The sequence below is a fragment of the Trachymyrmex septentrionalis genome, unplaced genomic scaffold (assembly GCF_001594115.1).
Source record: "Trachymyrmex septentrionalis isolate Tsep2-gDNA-1 unplaced genomic scaffold, Tsep1.0 scaffold20, whole genome shotgun sequence".
Classification (NCBI taxonomy): Eukaryota; Metazoa; Arthropoda; class Insecta; order Hymenoptera; family Formicidae; genus Trachymyrmex; species Trachymyrmex septentrionalis.
The window spans coordinates 2,641,485-2,648,905 of NW_017305180.1; positions in this window are offsets into that span (position 1 = coordinate 2,641,485).

Sequence of the window (7,421 nt, forward strand, 5' to 3'; positions counted from 1 at the left end):
AGTCTTCAATAGATAGTATCTCGCATCCTCGAGATTTTTAATTAATTATTATTAATTAAAGTATAAATTAATTGAATTAATTATTATATATTAATTATTATTTTTGATACAATATATATTTTCTTACATTTTTCAAACTTTAATAAAATATAAAATTATATAATACAATTTAATTATGTGCTCATAGATTCACAATATTTTACATAAAATTACATAGAAAGTTTAAAATACATAAAGATCGAATAAATACTAAATTCAGATTGTTCAGTTTTTATCGGATACAATTGCTACTAGACTTTAAATAAATGTGAAAATTTTCTCAACAATTAAATATGTATGTACTTTCAATTTGATCCATTACTTTTTTTTATTAAGAATACAAAATATAACATGAATGACGGAATTCAGTAATTCAAAAGTAACGAAAAGCAGGGCGTCAAACTTTTATTAAAATGTGTACACTGTTCGGATTTCGTGTAATATAAAGTTATTACAAACTAACAATACTTATTGTAACACAATTGAACTAAGATATTCATGAGCTGTGTGAATGCGTCATGAACATAAGAAATAAAGCAAAAACCCTGCAAAAATGCAAAGAATATATTATTTTACTTACTTTGTAATATGCGCGTTAATATTTCGACAGTTAGACGGTGACGCGCGACCTTTGGGACTTTGAGGGTTTGTTTTGCCGCGGAAGGGGGGGGGGGATAGGCGACGCGTCATGTTACGCACAGTTACCGCGCAGTCATTCCACTATCGAGATTTGTGCAGGAAGGAGGTAGTCGTGCCGTGTTCTTTTTCGCGGTTCTCTTTGAAACGTATTTGCGACAAGTACTAGGTAATACAAAACGTTGTACTTTAGATTTCCAAAACTTACTTAAAATATTAAATAAGAAATAAGTCAGAAAAAATTTTTTTAAATAATTTAAATATAATTTACTTGTTATACCTTTCCTGGAATAAGAATGCGAAATAAGACGTAAATAACAATTAAATGAAATCAAAATAACAAAAAGTCGCAATTAATCTTTTGTTAAAAGTATTGCATACTTTATTGCGCGGATTGCGTGTAATAATAAGTTAATACAAACTAATAATCATACTTATTGTAACATAATTTGAAATATCTAAAAGATAAATTGTATGCATAACGAATATAAGAAGTAAGGCAAAAACCGTGCAATAAAGTCTATTAATCGGAGAATAAAAATGTAATAAATGGATTATTTTACTCATTTTGTAATATGTGTTAATATTTTTACAATAAGATGATCGGCGCGCGGCGATTGTTTCGGCGCGAAAGCGGGCGACACGGGGTGGCGTGAGGTGACACGGCGCGTCACGTTAATGCGAAGTTATCGCTAGGTCGCCCGCTTTCGCGCCAAAACATCGTCGCTATCTAGGTAAATTTTTAGATATTCGAGTAAAATTGTTTTCTTCATGTAAATATCCAACAACGGGAAAACTATCCTCGTCGCCGATTAAATTGAAAGGAAACGAACCGCAGCCGGTTCGTCGCGTCGCGCGTTTGTTTCGGGAGTGCGTTGAAGTTATCGGACTAATAGACTTTTTATAAAATCCATTTGATGGAATTCTAGTTCGAAGCAAAAGATTTCTAAATATTTAGTCCGCGCGCGATTATAATATATTATTCGCGAATGTTTTACGCGAGTGACCTGTGCGAGAGGATGTCAACCCAACTCCGAGAGGAGGAGCAGGTTTGTGAGAGACCGGCGGGTATCAGCGGAGCAGCCTTGTGGTAAATATCACTTTTTGCTTATGTAAAACGCGCTGACTTTCATTAGCCCTGTTATTTGTTAATTTTATTACATTTTAAAGATTGAAATTGTTAACTATTTTAATTATTATTATTTATTGCTTATTTATTTAATATGATCACGATTAGATTATCCCACTGAATTTATCAGTATGCGATAAGACATGGTTAGGCATTATCATCAAAGAAAGCAACTTTGCAACTGTTGTAAAAAATTTCGAAATTCAGATTTAAGAGCACATTATACATGCTAATATATTTCTTTGAAAATTCTAACAGATTTTCTATTTTTTTAAAGATTTAATGAATTAAAAGGTAGGATTGACAGGGTACATAAATTTATAGAATAAGATTTATTTCGAAAATACGATTTATTAACCTGTCGAACCTAAATTCTGTGGCGCACTCGCTCACACGCATTTACACGCGCATATCTCGCTGTCGTACATTCTCACACACACAATATATAAAATCTAAAAGTTCGCTATGTATATATACATATACATATATATGTATATATATGTATATTTACTTAAACACCGTGACTCGTAGCTTGTCCGATAAATGTTACACTATCCTAAAAGTTGTGTTAATTACTATGTCGATGCGAGTTGCTCGATCATGTGCGATCGTCACCGTCGTTACAATGATTACACAGAACTCTGCAGGACACCATGATAGTACATACATTGAAGACACCCAACTTTCACTTTGCGACTCATTTTACTCATACTCTGTTTATCCTAACTTGTTTCTCGTTTGTAAAAAATGTATATCATCGATAGCCCATGATCTTGATCGTCAGTGGAAATCTTATAAAGATGAAAAGAGAAAAATGTATTATTGGAAGATATTATTCTGTAAACTCTAAATTTCAAATGTAGATAACGATCTGAAACACATATATCCTGAATTTATAAAAATTTAGTCTTATTAAAAATATCCAAGCGTAAATATTAATAATATGGTATACTGTTTATATTGTATTATAATTATGATAATAAAAATTTGATGTATCTTTTCAATTACTAAACTGACATTCAAAAATAAGGATAATGTAAATAGCATTCTTACTTATCATTTTAAAAAGAAGTTATTAAGATATTAAGCTGATTTTTGTACATTTTTCTATAATTGGCTATATATATATATTTTTTTAAACTATACATGTTTTTTTTCCACAAACGATCAATCTTCTCTCAATTGCTCAAGCGATGCTATTTATATTAAAGTTCAACGGCAGATTTATGGATGTATAGGATATAACTTACTTAATTTAAAAAGATAATAAACTCACAAATTACAATTGATAAAAAGATTTTTCTTCCAACATTTTACTTTCAGTTTAAAATTCTTTTCTAAATTCATATTTCTTGATAAAAAGTGCATTTTTAGTAAATGTACTTACTAACATTTCAATTTTGTAAAGTGCTTTTGCAATTATTTTCGCACTCATGTTCATTAAATTGCTGTAAAAATTACTGCAATGTTACCTTGTAATTATGTTAATTAGAAAGAATAAAGGCGAGTCTGAAATCGATATTATATGTATATATAAAATGCAATACACAAGAAATTTATAATTTTAATATTTAAATTATTTTAAGTGTTTTACGTTTAATATAAGCGCTAGACGTTCGCGTTTATTATTTATAACATAGTTGTCACAAATATTATGATTATAAAACAATCATCTTTTTATTTTTTAAAACTTAAAAATGATGAAACCATAAATCTGACGTTGTCGAAAACATACTACATATGTGCGAATCTTTTATTATCACCCGTGTCAGCGTAAATTAAGCTAATCTAGAAATTTATTTTCCGACCTTAACAATCTCGCTATCAGAATAATTGTCTTGAAACAGAAAAAAATCTGTACATACAAATTTATTTCTATTTGATCGAAATTACTCGCTTACATTCTCAATGTAACTTTCTTGATTAGGCTGCATCATTTAGGCGAATTTTTACAAACAAATAAATATGAATTATTGAAAAAACTGTGTCATTCAATAACGTATAATCAAATTTTCATGATAAATTCTTCATTACTTACAGTAAACTGGAGTAAAATTAATATTTGTTACGGTGACAACAACAATTATAAATTTCCTTGTTAAATTTTATTATAAATAAAAATAATTTTTTAACTACTTCACGAATCCGCGCATTCTCAAAACATAATAAATTTTTTAATCAATCGTTTCAAATATTACGATGCTTATAAAATAAAAATTATGTTCCGTTTTTTATTGAATTGATTGATTCGCGTTTTCTTTCGAGTCAACCGGGATTACATAGTTGACCTTACGAGTTAATATTTATACAGTAATATTGGGTGAGTGTAAAAATTTGTGCCCAATTTATTATTCAAAATTTAAACAGTTGTTATTTTTGTTAAAAATAAAATAAAATCTAAATCTTACTGTATCTGATGAGAGAATTTAAGAATCTGTTTTTTAAAATTATGATAGTTTTTGATAGAGTTATGAGCAATTAAAATAAAAATATTGTTTTTATTTAATTCGCAACAACTCAGTAACAAAAATTGCTAGAGTTGTTATTATTTTTTAAAAACGATTTTATAGGGAAAACTTTAAATTTTTACAATAAACAATTCAAAAATTTTTGCAAATTTTTTGGACATGTGACAGGCTCACAAAGTGAAGAAAAATTTCCCGTTTTGTTTAACCTGTAGTTTTCTATATGTAATAATTACAAAATTCACATAAATTAAAAAATATAAGTAATCATTTAAAAATAGAGATTTCAAGCTTTAAAATTCTTTTTTTAAATTTAAATTTCAGTTTATTTTTGACAAAATTGCAGCTGCTTAAACTTTAAATAATAAATCGGGCGCAAATTTTTGCACTTGCTCAATATATAGAGTATATTCTAGACACGCGAGCAACAATAGAAAATAAATTCATACAAATAACAGAGTGGTGACAGCATATATTTAATGAAGAAAAGTTTTTAATCGTTTTAAATATTAATCAATATCTTCTTCTTAATTAGGAAATTATGAATTGAAGACGTTATAAATTCGAAATATTATATGATTTCCAAAAGAAGGGAAGCGCGATTACCTTATCGGTTAATTAACTTAACACATATATCCGAATTGAACGATAATTTATAATACATCTTGAATATATTTATATATATTTGTTATTTATTTGTATGAATTTTGTCCACTTGCGATCTAGAAAGAAACCTTATCGTAAAAATCGAACATCGAGAGCGACACACATTTCAAAAATGATTATCCTTGATTCCAGTTAATCGAAAAATTTTTAATTGCAGATGCAGTTATTTCTTGATTTTAATATAACTCTTTAGGCATCTAAATTAGCCACAAATTCACTAAAAGTGAATTATGTTTAAGCGATGCGATTAACAATTTGTCGACGACTATCGATAACGAGTTTCATCGTGTTGTACCTCTTCTCCGTCGATGAATGTAATTTGCAAGATTCAAAGAGCGGTTTGAAGATACACTTTGAGATACAAAAAAGAACATTAAGGTGTTAACGTCGTAATCTCTCTTTCTACATGTATAATTCATTGTTTATTCTCTTCTTATACGTCGAACATTCACATATGAACCAATAGTCTGCGCAGAGAATATACAAAGTGTATTGTGTGAAGTAAGATCATAAAAGTATTTTTCAGTAGGATGCTTGTTGCAGAGGAAGTTCTACATAGAAAAAAAAATTAATTTAATATTATTTAATAGATTAGCTTGGATATCCATTCTGTGATAGATTGATATCAAAACATATTCTTAAATAATACTTTTTTCTGCTTTTAACACTTTTAGAATATCGATAGAGTCACTTTACATAGAATATTCAGTTCTAAATTACTACTTTGCTATTAAATTAAGTAATAGCTATTATATTTATCGCTAAATGTGGCAGTTCAGTTTCAAGTTTTATTTGTCTGAGTGTCGCATTTAATGTTATTACAGACTGAAAATTATATGACCACATTTAACACTAAATGAAGCACGAATACGAGCCATAATTTGCGTGAGTGACGCTTCAGATATTCTGCACGTAGACTATGCCTAGACTTCCAACTCCTATATGCTTCCATGCACCCACCCGGGAATAATCGTTGACGCGTGTACACAGTGGCGGAGTTCCGTTAAAGGCGGGAACGCGCATCGTGGTCCGTTAAACGTTGCTATTTACAGTAGTTACATGGACTCTCTACAAGTTGAACACGTAACATTATGACTGATATTTACATGATAAGAGTAACAAACTCAGCAGTCGTCGCTAGTTTGTTCCAACCGATGCGTCGATATATATATGTTCAAAATTCTTTTGTTAAGTAGGGAAATTATATCGATAGAGGATATAATTATTTAAGATATTTTTTTTATCAATAGAGTGCGCTAGAATTCTTCTTAATCACAATTTCTTTAAAATCTACCATGTCACAGTTAAAGTTTTAATTCAGTAAAAGTATACACTTACTGTAGTCTGATAGTCAATGTATATTTACTATATATAAATGTATACATTTTGACTAATAAGTATATATATTTACTAAAGTTAATACTTTGACTGTGACATATACAAAGAAATCAGTTGCTCAATTTTTAAAAAAATTTTATTTTGGATAATCGTATAATAAATAAAAGTAATAAATAGCCTCGTTTATCACATCTTTATTTTTAAATAATAATATTGTTAATAAAAACAAATTGCGCTCTAACATTTAAAAATAGATTCGTAGAAGAATCAAATTAGATACACATTTCTATGAAAATTTAATTAGTGAAAAAGATTAAACAAGATTAATATTTTATCATTATTTAAAAGGCAGTTTTTATTTTTTGTATTCTTAATATATACGTATATATGTATCTGTGTGATCATTTAATGTGATAAACCAAGAATATAAAATAACAAGAAAGAATTGTAATTCTGTAGGTTAATTTTTTGTGATTGTATTGCATGATATTCACAAAATATTGATGCATTATAATCCAACAAGTTTATTAAAATTAGTTTATTAAGATTGTGATCTGAGCATCGGTCTCTTTTGCGCCACTGTGAACACACATTACTCTTCACAGAAACCATGACAGACCATATAACGATACAATAACTCGCTCGGAATTCTGTTGCGTACAAAAAATATTCTTACAAACTAGGTACGGTCTATGTACATGTTTATCTACTAATTCGTCGAATGATTGTTGCGGGTGTGCGTGCGGATTCTGTACGACTCATTCTCTCTCTCTTTCTAGAGTGAGTGACGAAAGAAAGATCACAACTTGTGCATACTCATGTAATCGAAGGCTTGACACATAAAAAAAGGTTGTTAATGTCAGAAAAGGAATCCTAAAAGAAATTATATGATTTGAAATATTTTTATATTTTGTTTATTTATAAAAATTCCTTTTACTCTCATTTTGTACTTTACAAATGTTCTTATCAACAGCTTTTGCAATGCTATTAATATGTCTTGGCACGTAATCTTCCGTAACGAAAGATAACTTTCCAAAAATATAATTTATTTAGACGTTTTTTATGTCAAGTCTCCAATATACGAGTGTTAAGTGTTGAATTTAGATTGCATCCCAACTTGAAGTAATACTGCTTTCAACGTCGAATGA